General features: G+C 39.5%; 1 protein-coding gene across 7 annotated transcripts in view; it reads right to left on the minus strand.

The window, feature by feature from the left end:
* Positions 1-26,809, minus strand: part of NRG4 (neuregulin 4) — a 121,920-nt gene that overhangs the window by 77,471 nt on the left and 17,640 nt on the right. The window contains exon 1 of one of the 7 annotated variants that reach the window (XM_038010207.2): positions 584-987. The exons of 2 other annotated variants lie outside the window; for them this stretch is intronic. The gene's annotated coding sequence lies outside the window, so the exon portion shown is untranslated. Of the gene's footprint in view, positions 1-281; positions 532-566; positions 988-26,809 lie in introns of those variants that run through there. 4 more of the 7 variants (XM_008015779.3, XM_038010201.2, XM_038010208.2 and 1 more) reach the window with 4 other exon arrangements.

The raw sequence follows: 26,809 nt of genomic DNA on the forward strand, positions 1-26,809 counted from the left end.
CTTTTAAAAAATGTCCAGGGCTGATAGGTGCAGCAAACCACCACGGCACACATGTAATAAACACACTATGTAACAAACCTGAATGTCCTGCACATGTATCCCGGAACTTAAAATTAAATTAAAAAAAAAAAAGAAAATGTTAACCACAGAAACACAAAAAATGTCTGGCATCTGGCAAAGCAATGTAGCTAATAAGACACTCTTACATATGAAGTTTCCTGCTATAACAGAAACAAAAGAATTCAAACATGTATCTGAAGAGGTGAAGCATTTATACTTACATTATGATTACAAGCTCCCAATTCTGTTCTATAAAGAACACTTTTGACCTAAACAGAAAGACTCTAACAGAAATCTCAATCTACTAACACAGTTGTAATATCAAGGTCTTCTCTCAAAGCCAACAGCTCTTTTCTTAGACAAGCAGAGAGGCAGAGACAGCGAGCAAGCAATCGAGAGAGAACACACACGAGCGAGAACAGGCAGGAAGGAGAACATTAAATCTATTTGATTTTTAAAAATCACTGACTCATACTGTTTCTTTTTTCCAAACAAATAGGACTTACCCTCAATAAAAACTTACATTCACACACAAAATAAATTTTGTTGGACATGCAGTGTTTCAAAAGTTTTTGAATACTGCAGACAACAGCAGCTGTGACTTGCATTTTATAACATGTCAAAAATCTGATTTATATGGCTGCAGTGTGCAGTGTGGGCGAGGTCACGCCAGACCAAGGTGTGCACAGAGGTCAGGCACTGGCCAAGGGAGCCACCCCTTCAATTTACATGTTCAGAGTTGCAAATGGAGCAGAATTTTATTTAGAAAAGGAGTTGTACTAAGGGGCACTTCCAAATCACTGTCCAAGTTTTAAAGGTAAAAACCAAAGCACATTCTTTAGACTCATTACTTATCTTTGCTTGTCTGAATAATTCAAGACGTAGTGTAAGTTTGGGAGAAAATAAATTTTAATGTGGAGCTAATGGGTAAGTGTTTCACAAATTTTTAAAAAATATTTTTCAAAATTTATGTTTTATGAGGTTTTATCTTACAAGCCAGATAAAATTTATATAAATAATGACCTGAAGAACTTATAAAGCTATAAGAAGGTAATAGCTATAACAAAACTTATAACACCAAGTTCAATTTGAAATGAATAAAATCATTGAACCTGACTAATACCAATGACAGTATAATGCCTGCATACTATGGCAAAGTTGTTAAATATAGTGATGAAACTTTTAAAAATAATAAACAATTTTAAAATATTGACTAAACTGTAATTTTGTTTAAATGAAGTATAGAGATCTTCATCATATAATTATCTAAAGTATGCCAAACATTTAGATGGTTATCTTTTCTAAAATGACAATTACTACTTGACTGATATAAAGCCCAAACTAATATGTTTGTTTTGTTGTTTTAAGAAAATATTAAACTCAAAATCAAATACTCTAAAAACAATCTGTTCATTAGGAGAATGGTGTGAACCCGGGAGGTGGAGCTTGCAGTGAGCCAAAATTGCGCCACTGGACTCCAGCCTGGGTGACAGAGCAAGCCTCCGTCTCAAAAACAAAACAAAACAAAACAAAAAAAAGCCAATCTGTTCATTATTACATTTTTAAAATTATACTTTAAGTTCTGGGATACATGTGCAGAATGTGCAGGTTTGTTACATAGGTATACACGTGCCATGCTGGTTTCCTGCACCCATCAACCCGTCATCTACATTAGGTATTTCTCCTAACGTTATCCCTCCCTTAGCCCCCCACCCCGACAGGCCCTGGTGTGTGATGTTCTCCTCCCTGTGTCCATATGTTCTCATTGTTCAATTTCCACCTATGAGTGAGAATATGTGGCATTTGGTTTTCTGTTCTTGTGTTAGTTTGCTGAGAATGATGGTTTCCAGCTTTATCCATGGTCCTGCAAAGGACATGAGCTCACCCTTTTTTTTGGCTGCATAGTATTCCATGGTATATATGTGCCACATTTTCTTTATCCAGTCTATCATTGAGGGGAATTTGGGTTGGTTCCAAGTCTTTGCTATTGTGAACAGTGCCACAATAAACACACGTGTGCATGTGTCTTTATAGTAGCATGATTTATAATCCTTTGGGTATATACCCAGTAGCGGGATTGCTGGGTCCAAAGGTATTTCTAGTTCTAGATCCTTGGGGAATCGACAGACTGTCTTCCACAATGGTTGAACTAATTTACACTCCCACCAATAGTGTAAAAGCATTTCTATTTCTTCACATCCTCTCCAGTATCTGTTGTTTCCTGACTTTTTAATGATCGCCATTCTAACTGGTGGGAGATGGTATCTCATTGTGGTTTTGATATGCATTTCTCTAATGACCAGTGATGATGAGCTTTTTTTCATATGGTTGTTGGCTGCATAAATGTCTTATTTTGAAAAGTATCTGTTCAAATCCTTCACCCATTTTTTGATGGGGTTGTTGACTTCTTTCTTGTAAATCTGTTTAAGTTCCTTATAGATTCTGGGTATTAGCCCTTTGTCAGATGGATAGATTGCAAAAATTTTCTCCCATTTTGTAGGTTGCCTGTTCACTCTGATGATAGTTTCTTTTGCTGTGCAGAAGCCCTTTAATTTAATTATATCTCATTTGTCAATTTTGGCTTTTGTTGCCATTGCTTTTGGTGTTCTAGTCACGAAGTCTTTGCCCATGCCTATGTCCTGAATGGTATTGCCTAGGTTTCTTTCTACGGTTTTTACAGTTTTAGGTTTTAGGTGTATGTCTTTAATCCATCTTGAGTTAATTTTTATATGAGGTGTAAGGAAGGGGTCCAGTTTCAGTTTTCTGCATATGGCTATCCATTTCTCCCAACACCATTTATTAAATAGAGAATCCTTTCCCCATTGCTTGTTTTCGTCAGGCTTGTCAAAGATCAGATGGTTGCAGATGTGTGGTGTTATTTCTGAGGCCTTTGTTCTGTTCCATTGGTCCATATATCTGTTTTGGTATCAGTACCATGCTGTTTTGGTTACTATAGTCTTATAGTATAGTTTGAAGTCAGGTAGCGTGATGCCTTCAGCTTTGTTCTTTTTGGTTAGGATTGTCTTGGCTACACAGGCTCTTTTCTGGTTCCACATAAAGTTTAAAGTTGGGTTTTTCTAATTTTGTGAAGAAAGTCAATGGTAGCCTGATGGGGATAGCATTGAATCTCTAAATTACTTTGGGCAGTATGGACATTTTCAAGATATTGATTCTTCCTATCCATGAGCATGGAATGTTCTTCCATTTGTTTGTGTCCTGAGCAGTGGTTTGTAGTTCTCCTTGAAGAGGTCCTTCACATCCCTTGTAAGTTGTATTCCTAGGTATTTTATTCTCTTAGTAGCAAATGTGAATGGAAGTTCACTCATGTTTTGGTTCTCTGTTTGTCTGTTATTGTTGTACAGGGATGCTTGTGATTTTTGCACATTGATTTTGTATCCTGAGACTTTGCTGAAGTTGCTTATCAGCTTAAGGAGATTTTGGGCTGAGACGATGGGGTTTTCTAAATATGCAATCATGTCATATGCAAATAGAGACAATTTGACTTCCTCTCTTCCTATTTGAATACACTTTATTTCTTTCTCTCACCTAATTGCCCTGGCCAGAACTTCCAATACTATGTTGAATAGGAGTGGTAAGAGAGGGCATCCTTGTCTTGTGCCGGTTTTCAAAGGGAATGTTTCCAGCCTTTGCCCATCCAGTATGATATTAGTTGTGGGTTTGTCATAAACAGCTCTTATTATTTTGAGATGCATTCCATCGTTACCTAGTTTATTGAGAGCTTTTAGCATAAAGGGGTGTTGAATTTTATCAAAGGCCTTTTCTGCTTCTGTAGAGATAATCATGTGGTTTTTGTCATTGGTTTTGTTTGTGTGATGGATTACGTGTATTGATTTCTGCATGTTGAATCATCCTTGCATTCCAGGGATGAAGCTGACTTGATCCTGGTGGATAAGCTTTTTGATGTGCTGTTGGATTCAGTTTGCCAGTATTTTATTGAGTATTTTCACATCGATATTCATCAGGGATACTGGCCTGAAATTTTCTTTTTTTGTTGTGTCTCTGCCAGGTTTTGGTACCAGGATGCTGCTGGCCTCATAAAATGAGTTAGGGAGGAGTCCCTCTTTTTCTGTTGTTAGGAATAGTTTCAGAAGGAATGGTACCAGGTCCTTTTGGTACCTCTGGTAGAATTTGGCTGTGAATCCATCTTGTCCTGGACTTTTTTTTGGTTGGTAGGCTATTAATTACTGCCTCAATTTCAGAACTTGTTATTGGTCTGTTCAGGAATTTGACTTCTTCCTGGTTTAGTGTTGGGCAGGGTGTATGTCCAGGAATGTAACCATTTCTTCCAGATTTTCTAGTTTATTTGCGTAGAGGTGTTTATAGTATTCTCTGATGGTAGTTTATATTTCTGTAGGATCAGTGGTAATATCCCCTTTATCATTTTTTATTGTGTCTATTTGATTCTTCTTTTCTTCTTTATTAGTCTGTCTAGCAATCTATTTTGTTGATCTTAAAAAAAAAAAACAACTCGTGGATTCATTGATTTTTTGAAGTGTTTTTTTGTGTCTCTGTCTCCTTCAGATCTGCTCTGATCTTAGTTATTTCTTGTCTTCTGCTAGATTTTGAATTTGTTTGCTCTTGCTTCTCTAGTTCTTTTAATTGTGATGTTAGGGTGTCAATTTTAGATTTTTCCTGCTTTATCTTGAGGGCATTTAGTACTATAAATTTCCCTCTGAACACTGCTTTAGCTGTGTCCCAGAGATTCTGGTACATTGTGTCTTTGTTCTTATTGGTTTCAAAGCGCTTCTTTATTTCTGCCTTAATTTCATTATTTACCCATTAGTCACTCAGGAGCAGGTTGTTCAGTTTCCATGTAGTTGTGCAGTTTTGAGTGAATTTCTTAATCCTGAGTTCTAATTTGATTGCACTGTGGTTGGAGAGACTGTTATGATTTCCGTGATTTTGCATTTGCTAAGGAGTGTTTTACTTCCAATTATGTGGTCAATTTTAGAATAAGTGCAATGTGGTGCTGAAAAGAATGTATATTCTGTTGATTGGGGGTAGAGAGTTCTGCAGATGTCTATTAGGTCCACTTGGTCCAGAGCTGAGTTCAAGTCCTGAATATCCTGTTAATTTTCTGTCTTGTTGATCTGTCTAATGTTTACAGTAGGGTGTTAAAGTCTCCCACTATTATTGTATGGGAGTCTAAGTCTCTTTGTAGGTCTCTAAGAACTTGCTTTATGGATCTGGGTGTTCCTGTATTGGGTGCATATATATTTAGGATAGTTAGCTCTTCTTTTTGCATCGATCTCTTTACCATTATGTAATGCCCTTCTTTGTTTCTTTTTATCTTTGTTGGTTTAAAGTCTGTTTTTATCAGAGACTAGGATTGCAAACCCTGCTTTTTTTTTTCTTCCCATTTGCTTGGTAAATATTCCTCCAATCCTTTATTTTGATCCTATGTGTTTCTTTGCATATAAGATGGGTTTCCTAAACACAGCACACCAATGTGTCTTGACTCTTTATGCAGTTTGTCAGTCTGTGTCTTTTAATTGGGGCATTTAGCTTGTTTACATTTAAGGTTAATATTGTTATATGTGAATTTGATCCTGTCATTATGATGCTAGCTGGTTGTTTTCCCCTTAGTTGACGCAGTTTCTTCATAGTGTAGATGGTCTTTATAATTTGGTATGTTTTTGCAGTGGCTGGTACCAGTTTTTCCTTTCCATGTTCAGTGCTTCCTTCAGGAGCTCCCATAATGCAGGCCTGGTGGTGACAAAAATCTCTCAGCATTTGCTTGTCTGTAAAGGGTTTTATTTCTCCTTCACTTAGGAATCTTAGTTTTGCTGGATATGAAATTCTGGGTTGAAAATTCTTTTCTTTAATAACGTTGAATATTGGTCCCCACTCTCTTCTGGCTTGTAGGTTTTCTGCAGAGAGATCTGTTGTTAGTCTGATGAGCTTTCCTTTGTGGGTAACCCAACCTTTCTGGCTGCCCTTAATATTTTTTCTTTCATTTCAACCTTGGTGAATCTGACAGTTATGTGTCTTGGGGTTGTTCTTCTCGAGTAGTATGTTTGTGGTGTTCTCTGTATTTCCTGAATTTGAATGCTGGCCTCTCTTGCTAGGTTGGGGAAGTTCTCCTGGATAATATCCTAAAGAGTGTTTTCCAGCTTGGTTTCATTCTCCCCTTCACTTTTAGGTACACCAATCAAATGTAGGTTTGGTCTTTTCACATAGTCCCATATTTCTTGGAGGCTCGCGCGTTTCTTTTCAATCTTTTTTCTCTAATCTTGTCTTCACACTTTATTTCATTAAGTTGATTTTCAGTCTCTGATATCCTTTCTTCCACTTCATCTATTTGGCTATTGATACTTGTGTATGCTTCACAAAGTTCTTGTGCTATGTTTTTCAGCTCCATCAGGTCAACTTAGGTTCTTCTCTAAACTGGTTATTCTAGTTAGGTATTCCTCTAATCTTTTTTCATGGTTCTTAGCTTCCTTGTATTGGGTTATGATATCCTCCTTTGTCTTGGAGGAGTTTGCTATTACCCATCTTCTGAAGCCTACTTCTGTCAATTTGTCAAACTCATTCTCCATTCAGTTTTGTTCCCTTGCTGGCAAGGAGCTGTGATCCTTTGGAGGAGAAGAGGCGTTCTGGTTTTTGGAATTTTCAGCCTTTTTGCATGGTTTTTCCTCATCTTCGTGGATTTATCTACCTTTGGTCTTTGATGTTGTGACCTTTGGATGGAGTTTCTAAGTGAACATCCTTTTTATTGATGTTGATGTTCTGTTAGTTAGTTTTCCTTCTAACAGTCAAGTCTCTCTGCTGCAGGTCTGCTGGAGTTTGCTGGAGGTTCACTCCAGACCCTGTTTGCCTAGGTATCACTAGTGTAGGCTGCAGAACAGTAAAGATTGCTGCCTGTTCCCTCCTCTGGAAGCTTTGTCCCAAAGGGGCACCCACCAGATGCCAGATGGAGCTCTCCTGTATGAGGTGTCTGTTGACCCCTGCTGGGAGGTGTCTCCCAGTCAGGAGGCACAGGGGTTAGGGACTCACTTGAGGAGGCAGTTCTCCCTTAGCCGAGCTCAGATGCTGTGCTGGGAGATCCACTGCTCTCTTCAGAGCCAGCAGGCAGGGATGTTTAAGTGTGCTGAAGTTGCACCCACAGTCACCACTTCCCCCAGGTCCTCTGTTCCAGGGAGATGGGGGTTTTATCCATAACCCCCTGACTGGGGCTGCCGCCTTTTTTTTTTTTTTTTTTTTTTTTTTTTTTTTTTTTAAGAGATTCCCCTGCCCAGAGAGAAGAAATCTAGAGAGGCAATCTGGCTACAGTGGTTTTGCTGAGCTGCAGTGGTCTCCACCCAGTTTGAACTTCCAGGCGGTTTTGTTTACACTGTGAGGGGAAAAACACCTACTCAAGTCTCAGTAATGGCAGACGTCCCTCCCTCCACCACGCTCAAGCATCCCAGGTCAACCTCAGACTGCTGTGCTGGTAGCGAGAATTTCAAGCCAGTGGATCTTAGCTTGCTGGGCTCTGTGGGGGTGGGATCTGCTGAGCTAGACCACTTGGCTCCCTGGCTTCAGCCCCCTTTCCAGGGGGGTGAATGGTTCTATCTCGCTGGTGTTCCAGGTGCCACTGGGGTATGAAAAAAAGCTCCTGCAGCTAGCTCGGTGTCTGTCCAAATGGCCACCCAGTTTGGTGTCTGCCCAAACGGCCGCTCAGTTTTGTGCTTGAAACCCACAGCCCTGATGTTGTAGGCACGTGACGAAATTTCCTGGTCTATGGGTTGCGAAGACCATGGGAATAGCATAGTATGTGGGCTGGAGGGCACCGTTCCTCATGGCTTCCCTTGGCTAGGTGGGGAGTTCCCCAACCCCTTGCACTTCCCTGGTAAGGCGACACCCCACCCCGCTTTGGCTCGCCCTCTGTGGGCTGCACCCACTGTCTAACCAGTCCCAGTGAGATGAGCCGGGTTCCTCAGTCAGAAATGTAGAAATCACCTGCCTTCTGTGTTGGTCTCGCTGGGAGCTGCAGACCAGAGCTGTTACTATTCAGCCATCTTGCCTGCCACCAATTATTACATATTATCTCCCACATTCAAAGGCAATTTTTACATAACTATAACCATTATACAGACATATCTCATTATATGCATTTTATTGCATTTTGCAGATACTGTTTTTACGAAAGGCTTGTGGCAACCCTGTGTCTGTTGGTGCCATTTTTCCAACAGCATGTGCTCACTTCACGTTTCTATGTCACATTTTGGTAATCCTTACAATATTGCAAACTTTTTCATTATTATTACATCTGTTATGGTGATCTGTGATCAGTGATCTTTGATGTTACCATTGTAATTGTTTTGGGGCACCATGAACCATGACTGTATAAAATAGAGAACTTAATCGATAAATTTGCATATTCTGAATGCTCCATTGACTGAACATTCCCCTATCTCCCCTGGCCTCTCTATTCCCTGAGACATAACAATATTGAAATTAGCCCAATTGATAACCCTACAATGGCCCCTAAGTGTTCAAGTAAAAGGGAGAGCTGCATGTTTTTCACTTTAAATCAAAAGCTAGAAATGATTAAGCTTAGTGAGGAGGTATGTAGAAAGGTAAGATAGGCCTCTTGCACTGTTAAAGGAAATTAAAAGTACTATTCCAGTGAACACACAAATGATAAAATGAAACAGCCTTATTGCTGTTATGGAGAAAGTTTTAGTGATCTGGATAGAAGGTCAAACCAGCCACCACTTCCTCTAAGCCAGGGTTGCCCAATCTTTTGACTTCCGTGGGCCACAGTGGAAAAAGAATTGTCTTGGGCCACACATAAAATACACTAACATTAACAATAGCTGATGAGGAAAAAAAACCGCAAAAAAATCATAATGTTTTAAGAAGTTTACGAATTTGTGTTGTGCGGCATTCAAAGCCATTCTGGGCTGCATGCAGCCCATGTGCCAGGTTTGGACAAGCTTGCTGTAAGCCAAAGCCTAATCCAGAGCAAGGCCTTAACTCTTATAAATTCTATGAAGGCCGAGAGAGGTAAAGAAGCTGCAGAAGAAAATTTGAAGCTAGCAGAGTTTATGGGGTTTAAGGAAAGAAGCCATCCCCATAACATAAAAGTGCAAGGTAAAGCAACAAGGGCTAATGTAGAAGCAGCAGCAAATTATCCAGAAAATCTGTCTAAGATCATTGAAGATGGTTATACTAAACAACAGATTTTCACTGTAGACAATACCAGCTTCTAGTAGAAGAAGATACCATCTTGGACTTTTATAGCTAAAGAGAAGTTAATGTCTGGCTTCCAAGCTTTGAAGGACAGGTTGACTTCTTCTTATGGGCTAATACAGCTTGTGACTTTAAGCTGAAGCCAACACTCATCCATCATTCTGAAAATCCTAGGGCCCTTAAGAATTATGCTAAATCTAATCTGCCTGTGCTGTATAAACAGAACAACAAAACCTGGATGACAGCACATCTCTTTACAGCATGGTTTACTATCTTAAGTCTACTGTTGAGGCAAGACCCTCCCCCAGCAAAAACATTACAACTCACTGAGGGCTCAGATGTTTGTCAGCATTTTTTAACAATCAAGTATTTTTAAATTAAGGTATATACATTATTTTTTAGATACAATGCTATTGCATACCTAATAGGCTATAGTATAAACATACCTTTTATATGCATTGGGAAACCAAACAAATTTGTGTGACTCACTTTATTGTGATATTTGCTTTATTGCAGCAGTCTGAAACCAAGACCCACAATATCTCAGAGGTGTGCTTGTACACATACACACACACATAAAGCATTTTAGCGTATGGTGTTTGAATTTCAAAATGACGTTTTCATGAAACAAAATCAGTATCTTTTATTATTTTATTTGAACCGTGAAGCTATGATGCTGTCTACTAATATGAAAATGACTACTAAACTGTATATGGGAGATAATCTGTGACCTCATGACATTCGAGATGTATTTATTAAGAGACATATTGTGATGATTTTGTATTATTTTTTGCACCATGCAAATAAGCAGTCTTTAGGATCATGTGATTCTAAAGTAGAAAATCTATAGATTTTCAAGCTAACTTTTTACTCTAAGTCAGTGGTCCCCAGTCTTTTCGGCACCAGGGACTGGTTTCATGGAAGACAATTTTTCCATGGACTGAGGTGGGGGATGGTTTCAGGTTGAAATTATTCTACCTCAGGTCATCAGGCATTAGATTCCCATAAAGAGCAAGCAATCTAGATCCCTCACATTTGCAGTTCACAATAGGGTTCACGCTCTATGAGAGTCTAATGCCACCGCTGATTTGATAGGAGGTGGAGCACAGGCCATGATGCTCACTTGCCTGCTTCTCACCTCCTGCTGTGCAGCCTGGTTCCTAATAGGCCACGGTCCGGTACTGGTCTGCAGCCCGGGTGTTGGGGACCCCTGGTCTAAATGAAAGACTTGATCTTTAAAAACTATTTTTCCATCCACCTATCAATAAACGTGTACTAAGGGGCCTACTACCCTTTTAAAAAAAAGGACAGTCTCTTGCTGGGTGAGGAATGCCAGATACATAAACAAGCACAAAAATGTTTTAGGCTGATTCATATAAGCATATTTTGACTTACAAAAATGAGTTTCATGTGATTAAACCTAATATTCTTACAGAGACATATGTATGTTACTATATTTACACACACACACACACAAATTCTTAACTGTTAATGGAGAATCAGAAAAAGATTCCAAGAGGTAGAATGAATAAGAGTTTGTAAACAGAGATGAATGAACATTTCAGACAGAGGTAACAGCATGTCCAAAGGCATAAAAGAAGGAAGATCTAATGTATTCAAATAATTGCAGGTAGATCACAAGCCAGGAAATGTATAGTAGTATGTGTGGAGTGTGTATGTTCGTAGGAGGGTGGGATGGTGGTGAAAAGAATGGCAAGAATTGATAGTGTAAAACATGCTGGATCCAGATTGTAGGCTTTATCTTAAAGGCAATGGGGAGCTTTGAAAGCTTTTTAGCAAGGGAGTGACATGATTACATAAACATTTTAGAAAATTCATTCTGATGGCAGTGTGGAAAACAAATTGGAATCTTCTGAGAACATGGTATCAGAGAAAGCAGTTTGGAGGCTATTTTAATAATAGTGAAGAAATAAGTCACAGGAATTAGGACAAAGAGAAAGATAATTAAAAACATACTTAGGAGGTACACCCACAGTATAGCTGAGCAGGGTAAGAAAAAAATCAAGAACAACTTTCAAATGTTGCTAAAATTAAATAACTAAAGGAATAGCTATTAGGGAAATTCATATTAAAATCACAATGAGGTGATGTCAGCAAGATAGCTCACTAGAGACACCTGGCACCCATACTCCCCACCCATACAAGAAAGGACCAATGCAATGAATAAAGAGCTAAGATTTCACTAGAGTGTTGACCAGAGAGTGCTGGAGTACAGTAGGGAAGTGGGGAGGTACTTATAGTGATTGGAAGTCCAGGAGGTACCTACAGTGATTGGAAGCAACGGAGAGAGACACCTAGCCTCTGTGGCACTGTCTACCATGCCTGGATCAGATTGATTTGGAGACAGGAGAGAATTTCCCTTTCAGGGAAATGGTAAGCAGAAGAATCTCATCAGCTGCTATTGCCACTGCAAATGCCCACAGTCCTTACTACAGGTGAATCCCACATCATCCCAAGCCCCAAGTCCAGTTTGGAGAGCTGCTGGGAATTCATGCAACTACACTGGATTATGTAGTTGCACGGATTATGAGCACAAGGTGTGCACTCCCCAACCCCCACCTATCCTGTGAGCCACACTGCTGCAGCACAGTGCCATCTTGAAATTACAGCCACCTCTGGAATGCGTCCTTCTCTGGGACCAGTAGCCATTGCACCTCTCCAGCACTGGTGGTTCATCTTCATTCCACCCAGCCCATAGATGGCTGATGCATAACCCCAGCTGTGCAAAGCCTGGGTCCAGGATGGGTTGCAAATCTGGTCCTACACAGCAGGGAAACCAATTCCCACTGTGTGCACTTCCAGCTGGAGGAATAGTCTAGCAGTCCTACCCAGGGTGAACCCACTGCTGAGCCAGCTAAACTGCTGCACACCTTCCCCTAAGTTAAGCAAGAAAGGACTTGGGGCTACCAAGTAGTTGACAAGCAACCCCTTGGGCTGTCCACCAAACAGATGGAGCAGCTACAAGCCTAGGACCTGAGAAACAGCCCTGTGGCACCCACCCCTCCTGCTGACACACCTCTGGCCTGCCCAAAGGCCCCACGCCTGTAATCAGAGCCTGAGAAACAGCTTCATGGGCTGCTCCTAGTTCACCTTCTCCTAGGCCTCCAAGCTGCCAATCATGTAAGTCTTGGGCCTAAGAAACAGCTCTGCAGGCTGCCCCTGGCTAGCATGTCCCCAGGCTGACTGAGTAGCTGTATGTCCACTTTCTAGGCCTGAGAAACAGCCCCAGGGGCTGCGCCTGGCAGACACACTCCCAGACTGAGTGGCTGTGTGTCCATGTCCTGGCCACATCTACCAGACATGCAGCCAGGCCCCCCAAGAAACCACCCATGTCCTAGACCAGAGAAACAACTCCAGGAGCAAACTTGAACAGACATACACCCAGGACAACTTAGAAGCCATGCATCTGCATCCCAGGCCTAAAAAACAGCCCCGTGGGATACCCCTGACAGACATGCGCTCAGGCCAGCTGAATAGCTGTGCACCCATGTCTCAGGTCTAAGAAATAGCCTTGTAAGCCATCCCTGGCAGGCATAACCCCAGACTGGCTGAGCAACCAGGTGCCTGTGCCACCAGCCAGGTTAACAACTCCAAGGCCCCGACCCCAGCAAGACTTCAAGTTGTCTGACTCACTCTGTGCATACTCGCACCCTTGACCTGAGAAAAAGCTTCACTCTCAGCAAAGCCACACCACCACTGCCAAACTCTCTCATCTTAGATTCCTGAGACACTCATAAATGTTAGTAGTGTAGATTACAGCTGAAGAAACTACCTGGAGACTATACTACATGTTAATCTAGACCCAAAACCAAGGCACCCCACCAAACTGACACCCCAAGACCCATCTACATGTATAAGTCTCTCCATAAGAAAATTGAAGGGGGCAATTGTTCCACCAAATGCATAGAAATTAACATAGGCCAAAAAAACCAACCAACCAAACAAAAAACTTAGGCAGAAAAAGCAGGCAAACATTACACCTTCAGAAGAACACAGTAATTATCCAGTAAGAATCCAATCATAAGGAACTATATGAAATACCAGAAAAAGAATTCAAAATAGTACTCTTAAGGAAACACAGTGAGATAAAAGAGAATATAGATAGACAGGAGCCAGGCACAGTGGCTCACCCCTGTAATCCCAGCACTTTGGGAGGCTGAGGCGGGCAGATCGTGAGGTCAGGAGATTGAGACCATCCTGGCTAACACAGTGAAACCCGGTCTCTACTAAAAATACAAAAAATTAGCCAGGCTTGGTGGTGGGTGCTTGTAGTCCCAGCTACTCAGGAAGCTGAGGCAGGAGAAAGGCGTGAACCCAGGAGGTGGAGCTTGTGGTGAGCCGAGATCGCGTCACTGCACTCCAGCCTGGGCGACAGAGCGAGACTCCATCTCAAAAAACAAAGAGAGAGAATATAGATAGACAACAATGAAATTTTAAAAATTCACTATTTAGATGAGAAATTCAATAAAGAAATAGATATCATAAAAAAGAATCAAACAGAAATCCTGAAGCTGAAGGATTCAATTAATTAAACAAAAAATATAATTGAGGCTGGGCACAATGACTGACTCCTATAATCCCAGCACTTTTGGGAGGCCAAGGCAGGTAGATCACTTGAGGTCAAAAGTTCAAGACTAGCCTGGCCAATGTGGTGAAACCCTGTCTCTACTAAAAAATACAAAAATTAGATTGGCATACTGGTGGGTGCCTGTAATCCCAGCTACTTGAAAGGCTAAGGGAGGAAAACTGCTTGAACCCAGAAGATGGAGGCTGCAGTAAGCCGAAATTGCACCACTGCACTCCAGCCTGAGTGACAGAGTGAGACTCTGTCTCAAAAATTTAAAAAAAAAAAAAAAAAAAAAAAAAAAAAAAATTTGAGAGCATCAGTAAACAGACTAGATCAGCCAGAAGAAGGAATTTCTGAATGTGAAGATAGGTCTTTTGAAGTAACACAGGCAGCCCACCTGCTACACACCCAAAAAAAGGCCTCCAAGATGTATGAGACATCATTAAGTGAACAAATATTTGCATTATGGGCATTCCAGAAGAAGAAAAGAAGGAGAAAAAAGCTAGTATTTCATTAAATATGCAGAAAACATATTTAATGAAATAATAGCTGAAGTCATCACAGGTTTTGGGAGACAGACAGATATCCAGATCCAGAAAGTTCAAATAATCCCACACAGATTCAACCTAAACAAGTCCTCTTCAATGCACATTATAGTCAAATTACCAAAAGTCAAAGACAAAGATAGAATTCTAAAACTGCAAGAGAAAAGAATTAAGTCACATGTAAGGGAATTCCCATTAGTTTGAGTGGATTCCACAGCAGAAACCTTACAGGCCAGGAGAAAATAGGATATAATCAAAGTACTGAAAGAAAAAAACTATCAGCAAAAGTATTATACCCAGCAAAGATATCCTTCAGGAATAAAGGAGAAATAAAATCTTTGCTTCCAGCCAAGCAAAAATTAAGGGAATTCATCACCACTAGACTGGCTATATAAGAAATGCTCAAGGGAATCTTACATATGGAAGGGAAAAGACAATTATCACACTAATAAAAACATGAAACTATTAAACTCACTGGTAGAACTGATATATAAAGGAGAAAGAGAAAGGATTCAAACCATTTCATTACAGAAAACCAACCAACTGCAAAAATAAATAAAAGAGAAACAAAGGATACACAAAACTACCAGAAAACAAACATAAAAACAGAAGGAGGTCCTCATCAATAACAACCTTGCATGCCAATGGATTAAATACTCCATTTAAAAGATATAGATTGGCTGAAAGGATAAAAAATAAAAACAAGAGGCTGGGCATGGTGGCTCATGCCTGTAATCACAGCACTTTGGGAGGCTGAGGTGGGTGGATCACGAGGTCAGGAGATAGAGACCATCTTGGCTAACAAGGTGAAACCTCGTCTCTACTAAAAATACAAAAAATTAGCTGGGCGTGGTGGCAGGCACCTATAGTCCTAGCTACTTGGGAGGCTGAGGCAGGAGAATGGTGTGAACCTGGAAGGCGGAGCTTGCAGTGAGCTGAGATTGTGCTACTGTACTCCAGCCTGAGGGACAGAGCGAGACTCTGTCTCAAAAAATAAATAAATAAAATAAAATAAAACCAAGACCCAACTATATACTGCCTATAAGAAACTCCCTTTATCCATAAAGACTCACATGGACTGAAAGTGAAGGGATGGAAAAAGACATTCCACAAACAAAAACCAAAAACAAGCAGAAATATCTGTATTAGACAAAACAAGACTTCAATTCAAAAGTTGTACAAAGAGAAAAAGAAAGACATTATATAATTATCAATGGATCCATTCAGCAAGAGAATATAACAGTCATAAATATATATATGCATCCAACACCAGAGCACCCAGATAGATAAAGCAAGCTGTACAAAGAGAAAAAGAAACATTATATAATCAATAGATCCATTCAGCAAGAGAATATAACAGTCATAAATATATAGATATGCACACAGCACCAGAGCATCCAGATATATAAAGCAAATATTATTAGATTTAAAGGGAGAGACAGACTTCAATACAATAATAGTTGGGGATATTAAACAGGTCATCTAGCCAGAAAATTAACAAAGACACACTGGATTTAAACTGCACCATAGGCTAAATGGACATAATTTTCAAAACGTTTCACCCAACAACTGACTTTTTTCATCAGCACATGGAACATTCTCCAAAACTGACCACATATTAGGACACAAAACAAGTCTCAAACTTTTTTAAAAATTGAAATATCAGTATCTTATTTTACCACAATGGATAAACTTCAAATCAATAATAAGAGAAACATCCAAAACTATACAAATACATGGAAATTAAACACCACCCTGCTGAATGGCCAATGGATTAAGAAAGAAAATAAGAAAATTAGAAAGTCCCATGAGACAAATGAAAATAGAAACACAACATACCAAAATCTATGGGACACAGCAAAAGCAGTATTAAGGGGCAAGTTTATAGTAATAAATGTCTACACAAAAAACTAGAAAGATTTCAAATAAACAATTTAATGATGCATCTCAAGGAACTAAAAAAAAAAGAAAAAATCAAACTCAAAATTAGTAGAAGAAATAAAGATCGGAGCAGAAATAAATAAAATTGAGAGAAAAAAATACAAAAGACCAATGAAATGAAAGTTGGTTATTTGAAAAGATAAACAAAATTGACAAATCATTAGCTAAACTAAGAAAAAAGAGAAAACCCAAATTAAAAAATCAGAAATGAAAAATGAGACATCACAACAGATATCACAGAAATACAAAGGGTCATGAACAAATACATGCCAATAAATTTGAAAACCTAGAGGAAACAGATGAGGTCCTGGCTATATATAACCTATCAAGATGGAACCAAGAAGAAATGGAAAACCTGAACAGACCAATAACAAGTAATAAAATTAAAACAGTAATAAAACAGTCTCCTAACAGAGAAAAATCTAGGACCAGATGACTTCACCATTGAACTGTAATGAACCTTTAAAGAAGAATTAAAAGTAATTATCCTCAAACTGTTTAAAAAAAAAAAAAAAGTGATTCCAGCTGGGCGTGGTAGCTCACACCTGTAATCCCAGCACTTTGGGAGGTTGAGGCAGGTGGATCACTTTAGGCCAGGAGTTTGAGACCAGCCTGGCCAATGTAGTGAATCCCCCTCTCTACTAAAAATACACAAATTAGCCAGGTGCAATGGCCTGCACCTGTAATCCCAGGTACTTGGGAGGCTGAGCCAGGAGAATCGCTTGAACCCTGGAGGGGAAGGTAGGTTGCAGTGAACTGAGATGTGCCACTGCACTTCAGCCTGGGCAGCAGAGCGAGACTCCTCCTCCTTCTCCTCAAAATAAAATAAAAAAGTGATTCTATGAGGCCTGCATAACTGTGATAGCAAAACCAGATAAGAACACAACAGAAAGAGAAACTACAGGATAAATCCCCCAATGAACATAGACATAAAAGTGCTCAACAAAATACAGGCAAACCAAATACAAAATACACAAAAAAGATAATACACCTGGATCAAGTGGGATTTATGTCAGGAATGCAAGTATGGTTCAACATATGCAAATCAATCAATATGATACACTATATCAACAGAATGAAGGAGAAAAACCATATGATCATGTCAATAGGTGCAGAAAAAAGCATTTGATAAAATGCAACCTTCCTTCATAATTAAAAACTCTCATGAAATTAGGTATAGAAGGAAAGTACCTTAACAAAATTAAGGCCATATATGATAGACCCACAGCTAACATCATACTGGATGGACTGGAAGAAGACAAAGATGTCCACTCTCACCACTGTTATTCAACATAGTATCGGAAGTGCTACGTAGAGCAATTAGACAAGAGAAAGAAATAAAGGGTATCCAAATTAGAAAGGAGGAAATCAACCTGTCCCTGTTTGTAGATGACATGATCTTCTATATAGGAAAACCTGAAGACTCTACCAAAAAACTCTTAAAACTAATAAATGAATTCAGTAAAGTTGCAGAATACAAACATTGACATAAAAATCAGCAGTATTTCTATACATGGATGATTAACTAAACTGAAAAAGGAATCAAGACAATCCCATTTACAATAACTACAAAAACATAAAATACCTAGGAATAAATTTAACCAAAGAAGTGAAGGATCTCTACAATGAAAACTATAAAATGCTGATGAAATAAATTGAAGAGGACACAAACAAACTGGAAGATATGCTCATGGATCAGAAGATTTAATATTGTTTAAAATAATCATACTACCCAAGGAAACCTACAGATTCAATGCAATCCCTATCAAAATACCAATTACATTCTTCACAGAAATAGCAAAAGAAATCCTAAAAGACACAAAACAGATAAAGCAACCCTGAACAAAAAGAACAAAGCTGCAGGCTGGGTGTGGCGGCTCATGTCTGTAATTCCAGCACTTTGGGAGGCTGAGGCAGGTGGATCACGACATCAGGAGATGAAGACCATCCTGGCTAACATGGTGAAACTCCATTTCTACTAAAAATACAAAATATTAGCCGGGCGTGGTGGCACGCATCTGTAGTCCCAGCTACTCGGGAGGCTGAGGCAGGAGAATTGCTTGAACTCAGAAGGTGGAGGTTGCAATGAGCCCAGATTGCACCACTGCACTCCAGCCTAGGTGACAGAGCAAGACTCTGTCTCAAAAAAAAAAAAAAAAAAAAAAAAAGAACAAAGCTGCAGACATCATGCTACAACTTCAAAATATACTACAAAACTGTAGTAACCAAAACAGCATGGTTCTGGCATAAAAACAGACACATAGACCAATGGAACAGAATAGAGAACCCAGAATTAAAGAACCCATGCTTCTACAGCCACCTGATTTTTCACAAAGGCATCAAGGACACTCATTAGGGAAAGGACAATCTCTTCAATAAATAGTGCTGGAAAAATTAGATAGTAATATGCAGAAGGATGAAACTACTCCCCCACCCTCTAACCTTATACAAAAAGCAACTCAAAATGGATTAACCATCTAAATGAAAGACCAGAATCTATGAAACTACTGCAAGGCAACATAGGGGAAAGACTTCAGGACACTGGTCTGGGAAAAGATTTTATGAATAACACCTCAAAGCACAGGTAACAAAACAAAAATAAACAAATTTGAATTTCTAATTTAAAATCTTTCCACAAAGGAAACACTATGCCTGGATGGATTCACTGGTGAATTCCACCAAACATTTCAGGAAAAAGAGAGAATATTATACAAATTATTTTAGATACTAAAGAATGAACATTTCCCAACTCATTTTTCTGAAACCAACATAACCTTGATGCCGAAACTTGACAAGAAATTAAAGAAAATTACTATTAATCCTCATGAACATAGACCAAAAAAATCCTTTAAAAATTAGCAAATTAAATCTAGTGATATAGTAAAAGGATAATATATCATGACCAGCAGGGTTTATCAGCATGGTTGGTCTAATATGTGTGAATTAATACAATTCACCACATTAACAAAATAAAAGATAAAGATTATATTGTCACCTCAATAGATTCAAAAAAGGCATCTGATAAAACTTCAATACCCATTCATGAGGGAAAAAAGTCTCCACAAACTAGGGGAACTTGCTTAAGCTTATAAAGAATATCTACTAAAAACCTACGATTAGCATCACATTTCACGTTGAAATATTGAAAGCCTTTCCCCTAAGATTAGAAACAAGGCAAAGATGTCCAATTTCACTATTTCTATCACCATTATACTGGAGGTCTTAATTAGCACATGAGGACAATACAAAGAAATATAAAACATAAAAACTGGGGCTGGGCATGGTGGCTCATGGCTACAATCACAGCACTTTGGGAGGCCGAGGCGGGTGGATCATATGAGGTCGGGAGTTCAAGACCAGCCTGGGCAATGTGGTGAAACCCCATCTCTACTAAAATACAAAATAAATTAGCCAGGCATGGCAGCATGCTCCTGTAGTCCCAGCTACTTGGGAGGCTGAGGCAGGAGAATTGCTTGAACTCAGGAGGTGGAGGTTGCAGTGAGCCAAGATTGCACCACTGCACTTAAGCACTCCAGCCTGGGCGACAGAGCAAGATTCCGTCTCTCCAAAAAAAAAAAAAAAAAATTAACTGGATGTGGTGGCGCATGCCTGTAATCCCAGCTACTCGGGAGGCTGAAACAGGAGAATCACTTGAACCCAGGAGCTTGCAGTGAGCTGAGATCGTGCCATTGCACTCCAGCCTGGGCAAAAGAGTGAGACTCTGTCTCAAAAATAAATAAATAAATAAATAAATAAATAAATAAATAAATAAAACCCATAAAAATTGGAAAGGAAGAATAAAGCTGTCATTATTCACAGATAAATGCTTTCCATGGTGAAAGAAAATGAGCATATGTATGGCATACATTACTCAAGAAAAGCCAACACAGAGGGTAAACAAGAAGTAGACAGGAGAATTACCCAGTAAAAAGACTTTATATGCTAGGCACAGAGCCATCATGCTAATAACAATACATTCTTAAAAAAAGAGTAATTTAAATCAAGAAAAAGCTCAAGCTTTAAAGTTTGTTTCAAACCACTTCAATAGAGTGTTCAAATGCCAGTAGAAATAGATCAAAAAGATTTTCCAGTCAATTGGTTGAAAATACCCTTACCATACATTTAAGAATTGCCTTAGATGCTGAGTTTGCAAGTCTTACAATATTGTTAGTTTTTGTGAGGCCTGACTCAGGGTACATCAGAAAAGAAAAGCAAAATATTGTGTATAAAGCCACCAAGAAAACCACATAGAGACCGACAGATCTCAATATACCCCAAATCACGTCTTAGGCATTTAGATAAATAACAGAATATTCAGTGTCAGGAGCTTTCCGATTATTTTTAAAAGCTTTTGGTTTTAAATGAAAAAACTTCAGACTACTTTTCTAGGAAAATCATTTTGATCACAACTTGTCAGTATGTGAATAAGTAACAAACATAAAGTCTTAAAAACTTTCTTTGAAGGCCAAATATAATTTTTCTATAAACTACATCCACAGAAAAATGTCTATTCTTCTTTGCTCCATATTTTCCTTTGGTTGTTGTTCAAGCATCTCCTTGTGATATAAAAAGCTGGCACAAATGGCTATTACCATGAATTAATTTTTAGAAAGGTAAAAATAGAAAAGTAAAATCTTAAACCTCATATGATTGAGTCAACAATTGGAACAAAAAATTTTCTGAAATGATGAAAACATTTAAAAGGACAACTGAAAGTAAAAGTAGATGTTCTGATATAAGGCAGAATAAAATAGCAGTTTGGAAGTAATAAACATTTCCTAGCAGTCAGTGATGCAGAACTAAAATACTATCTTATTCAAAAGCCATGACTACATTGAACCTATCATACTGGACTCAGCAATTTCTTTCTGAAGACTTTTATTAGGTTGTAAAACTTTGTAGCATTTCTTACTGCATGGGAAACCAATTTTCAGAAGATATTCCCTAAATACATTAAAGTGCAAGTCTTAGCTATGCAGATATTCTCCTCCTAAAAGTAAAACGTAAACTGGGCTATGTATCAAGAAGATGTCTGTCAATAGTAACACCTCAATAATGCAATTTTACATGTGAATTGAATCAGCCTATTGTAAAAGTTTTTTTGTTTTGTTTTGGTTTTTTGTTTGTTTGTTTTCCCCAGAAGCTTTTCCCGGCCAGATGTGGTGGCTCACGCCTGTCATCCTGGCACATCAGGGGCCCAAGGCAGGAAGATACCTGGGGGCCAGGAGTTCAAGATCAGCCTGGGAAACACAATGAAATCCCATCTCTATTTCAAAAAATAAATCAATAAGGCTTGCCCTTACTTCATATAACCATTATTTACTAATAGGACATCATGGTTTAAAAACAAAAATGTACCTGACATTGTAGCATACAAAAGAGACTTTTATAATGTATCAGTTTAGAAAGTTTTAGGTTGTAAGTAACAGTCAACCCAGTTCACAATAGCATAAACAAATATGGATAAATTTCTCACGAGACACAACATCTTGAACAGAGTAACTGCTAAAGTTGGTTCACTAATCAATGATGTAATCAATATTTTCAGTATGTTTTCTCCACCATCCTAAGTGTGTTAACTTTTTGTATTCATTTTTATTGCCTAATGGTTCCAAGATGGTCACTTCAGCTTTAAGCACCACATCTAAGGTCAAACCCAGAAAAGGGGTTACACCCCAGCCCTGTCCTACCCTTTTATCAGAAAAGAGGAAAGTCTTCTGTGAAGTCCCCCCGCAGACTCATGAACTAGAATTGTATTATATGGCCACTGTAGCAGTAAGAAAGTTTAGAAAATCTAGTATTTAACTTTTCTAATATTTATGGTAAAAGTAAGGAATAGATATTGGATTAGATAACCAATAGCGCTGTCACAGTCCTCAACCCAACATGCACATGCACACTTCTTGTCACACCTATGCATTAAACAGAACATACTCATTCTTTCCTCAAGAAAGACAACCCTCCTATTTCATCCAATTACTGCAAATAGCTTTAAACAGAATCCCTGGGTGATTTTCTATCTGCTATATCAAGTTCAAATATGGCAATTCCTATCTGACCATCTGAATAGCTAAAAGGTATCGGTCTCTAAGCCATCCTCCTTTGTTAATATAACTGTGAAAAAGAAAGGACAGAGTAACCCCCTTAAAATTCCCATTCAGAAAAGGGAATAATGGGAAGCACACAGTTGTCAACAGCCCACAATCCACACTGTATCTTAAGGACAGAAACGGCAGATTCTTTGGCAGGCAGTAAGGTAAATTCCTTGGTTAGTCAATCTGCTAGGTCCTTGTATAAGTCTCAGGAGCATCTGCTTTGTCATTGTCCTCTTTGGCCACATCTAAGGTAGTTTCTAAACAGACACCCTTCCCAGGGGCTCCACAGCTTTTGTAGCCCACTTCACACTGGTTTGACTTAGAGTGGTGGATATGAGAATTGCCTGGAGGGAAAAACTTCTGTTTTATTTGCTTCACATCAACTCCTTGTGTGAATAACCTAAAAAAAAAAAAAAAAAAAAAAGTTCCACGGTAGAATGTTTCACCCTATAATGGGTGAGTGACATTGGGAGAAAAATCACTGTGTCTACTTTCTTCATCTATACATGAGAGCAGAGTTAGAAGGGGACACAATGATAATGCCTCATTCAAAGGGATATCTGAGTATCAGATGAATTTATACATGTAAAATGCCTGGAACGTAGGAAGGATTCAACAAGTGCTAGCTATTATCATTACTTTTAATTGGGAAACTTAAATAGTGTATGACCACCTAACTCCTACCGAATGGGGAAAAATCCAAGGCCTTTCCTCTAAGGACTAGAACAAGATAAGGATGTCCACTCTCACTACTGTTATTTGACATAATACTGGAAGTCCTGGATGGAGCAATTAGACAGGAAAAGGAAATAAAGAGAATCCAAACTGGAAAGGAAGAAGTCAAATTAGCCTTATTTGCAGATGACATGACCTTATACATAGAAAAACCTAAAGACTTCACCAAAAAAAAAAAAAAAAAAAAAAAAAGTTTGAGCTGAGAAACTCAGTAAAGTTGCAGGATGCAAAAATAAACATACAAAAATCAATAGTATTTCTATATGCCAAAAGCACACAATCTGAAAAAGAAATAAAAAAAGCAATCTTGAGGGGTAGAGCAAGATGGCAGAATAGAAGGTCCTACCAATCATCCCCACTGCAGGAACACCAAATTCAACAACTATCTACGTACAAAAAAAGCACCTTATAAGAACCAAATATCAGGTGAGCCTTCACAGCACCTGATGTTAACTTCACAGTTTTGAAAGAGAAACTTAAGAGAGTAGGAAAGAGTTTTGAATCATTGATGCTACTCCTCCCCTATCCCATCACAGTAGTCAAGTGGTGTGAAGAAATCTGCGTGCTTGGGGAGATTGAGAACACAGAGACTGTGAGACTTTACATTGAACTCAGTGTTGTAACAGTATAAAGCAAAACTGGGCTGAACTTAGCTGACACCCAGCTACAGAGGGAACATTCAGATAAACCCTAGCCAGAGGAGAATCACCCATCCCAGCAGCTGGAACTTGAGTTCCAGCAAGCTTTATCATTGTGGCCCGAAGTGCTTTGGGGCTCTAAATAAACTGTAAAGGCAGTCTAGGCCCCAAGAATGGCAAGTTTTAGTGTTGAGCTGGGCTTGAAGCCAGTGGACTTGCCAGTCATGAGACTTACTGAGACACAAGGCCAGGCATCTAAGGGAGTGCTTGCACTACCCCTCCCCCAACCCCAGGCAACACAGCTGTGACTCCATAAAAGTCACAAAAGAGCCACAAGCTGTGTTGCCTGGTGTTGAAAAGGGAGTAGTGCAAGCACTCCCTTTCCACCTGAGAGGAGAGGAGAGGGAGAGTAAAGAGGAATTTTGTCTTGCACCTTGGACACCAGCTCAACCACAGTAGGATACAATACTAGTCAGGCCCCCATTCCAGGCCCTAGCTCCCAGATGACATCTCTAGACACACCCTGGACCCGGAGGGAAACTGATTCCTTGAAAGGAAGGACCTATTCCTGGCAGGATGCATTATCTGCTGGCTAAAGAGCCCTTGAGACCCTGAATAATCAATAGTGATACTCAGGTAGTACGGTACGGGCCTTGGGTGAGACTCTGAGACACACAGGCTTCAGGTGAGACCCAGCACATTCCCACCTGTGGTGGCTATGGTAAGAGATTCCTTCTGCTTGAGAAAAGCAGAGGAAAAAGTGGAGACTTTGTCTTGCATCTTAAGTACAAGCTCTACCACAATGTGGTATAGCACCAATCAAGCTCTTGGGGTCCCTGATTCCAGGCCTTGGCTCTTGCATGGCATTTCTGGACATGGCCAGGGCCAAGGGGACCCCACTTCCCTGAAGAGTGAGTCCCAGGCCTGGTAGCATTCACCACAAGCTAACTGAAGAGCCCTCAGGCCTTAAGTGAACATTGGTGGTAGCCTGGCAATACTCCCTGTGGGCCTTGGGTGGTAGTGACCATAAGGTGAGGGTCTTCTGCCTGTGAAAAGGAGAGGGAAAAGTGAGAACTGCTTTTGATGGTTTGAAAGCCCACTCAGCCACAGTGGAATACAACACTAGGTAGACTTCTAAGGTTTTTGACTCCAGTCCTTAGCTCCCAGATGGCATCTCTGGACCTGCCCAAGGCCTGCAAGAACTTGCCCCCTGAAGGAAAGGACACAAGCCTGGTTGGCTTCACTAGATGTTGACTGTAGAGCCCTAGGGCTTTGAATGAACATAGGTGGCAGTCAGCTACTGGTTACAGCGGGCCTTGGGCAAGACCCAGTGCTGTGCTGGATTCAGGTCTAACCCAGCACAGTCCCACTGGTGGTGGCCATAGAGGTGTTTGTGTCACCTACTCCCAGCCAGAGGTGGCTCAGCACAGACAGAGAAACTCCATTTGCTTGGGAGAAAGTAAGGGAAGAGAATAAGAATCTCTGCCTGGTAAACCAGAGAATTCTTCCAGATTATCCAATATCACCAAGATGGTACTTCCCCAAGTCTGCAAGAACCACAGCATTACTGGGCTTGAGGTGCCCCATAATGCAGATATGGCTTAGATCTTAGATCACGATGCTCAAAGTCCTTTTGAATACCTGGAAAGCCTTCCCAAGACAGATGGATACAAACAAGCCTAGACTGAGAATACTGCAATGAATACCTAACTCTTCAATGCCCAGACACCAGCGAATATCCACAAGTATCAAGACCATCCAGGAAAACATACCCTCACCAAATGAACTAAATAAGCTGCCAGAGACCAATCCTGAAGAAACAAAAATACATGACCTTTCAGACAGAATTTAAAATTGCTGTTTTGAAGAAACTCAAAGAAATTCAAGATAACACAGAGAAGAAATGCAGAATTATATCAGATAAATTTAACAAAGAGATTGAAATAATTGAAAAGAATAAGTAGAAATTCTGAAGGTGAAAAATGCAATTGACATATTGAATAATGCATGAGAGACTCTAATAGTAGAACTGATCAAGCAGAAGACAGAATTCGTGAGCTTGAAGACAGGCTATTTGAAAACACAGTTAGACACAGATTAAAACAAAATAAAGAATGAAGCACACCTACATTATCTAGAAAATAGCCTCAAAAGGGCAAATCTAAGAGTTATTGACCTTAAAGAGAAGGTAGAGAAAGGGGTAGAAACTTTATTCAAAGGGATAATTAGAGAGAAATTCATAAACCTAGAAAAATATATTAATAACCAAGTACAAAAAGGCTGGCTGGGTGTGGTGGTTCACACCTGTAATCCCAGCACTTTGGGAGGCTGAGGCAGGTGGACCATTGGAGGCCAGGAGTTTGAGACCAGCCTGGCCAACATGGCAAAATCCTGTCTCAAATACAAAATTAGCTGGGTGTGGTGGCACACACCTGTACTCTCAGCTTCTTGAGAGGCTGAGGCATGAGAATCATTTGAACCCGGGAGGCAGAGGTTGAGGTGAGTCGAGATTACACCACTGCACCCCAGCCTGGGCAACAAAGCAAGATTCTGTACCCACCCCCCTGTCAAAAAAAAAAAAAAAAAAGTAATAACCTTTAATGTAAGTGGACTAGACTCTTCAATCAAAAGACAAGGTGGCTGAATGGATAAGAAAAAAACAAAACAAAACAAAACAAAAAAACAAAAAAAAAAACCAAAAAAAAAAACAAAAAAACCCACAAGAGCCAATGATCTGTTGCCTACAACAAACACACTTTACCTATAATGACACACATAGACTGAAAATAAAGAGACAGAAAAAGATATTTCATACCAACAGAAACCAAAAAAGAGCAGGAGTGCTATACATATATTGGACAAAATAGATCCCACGACAAAAACTTTAATAAGAGACAAAGAAGGTCATTATATAATAATGAAGGGGTCAATTCAGCAAAAGAATATAACAATTTTAAATATATATGCACCCAACACTAAAGCACCCAGATATATAGAGCAAATATTTGA

The sequence above is a fragment of the Chlorocebus sabaeus genome, chromosome 26 (assembly GCF_047675955.1).
Source record: "Chlorocebus sabaeus isolate Y175 chromosome 26, mChlSab1.0.hap1, whole genome shotgun sequence".
Classification (NCBI taxonomy): Eukaryota; Metazoa; Chordata; class Mammalia; order Primates; family Cercopithecidae; genus Chlorocebus; species Chlorocebus sabaeus.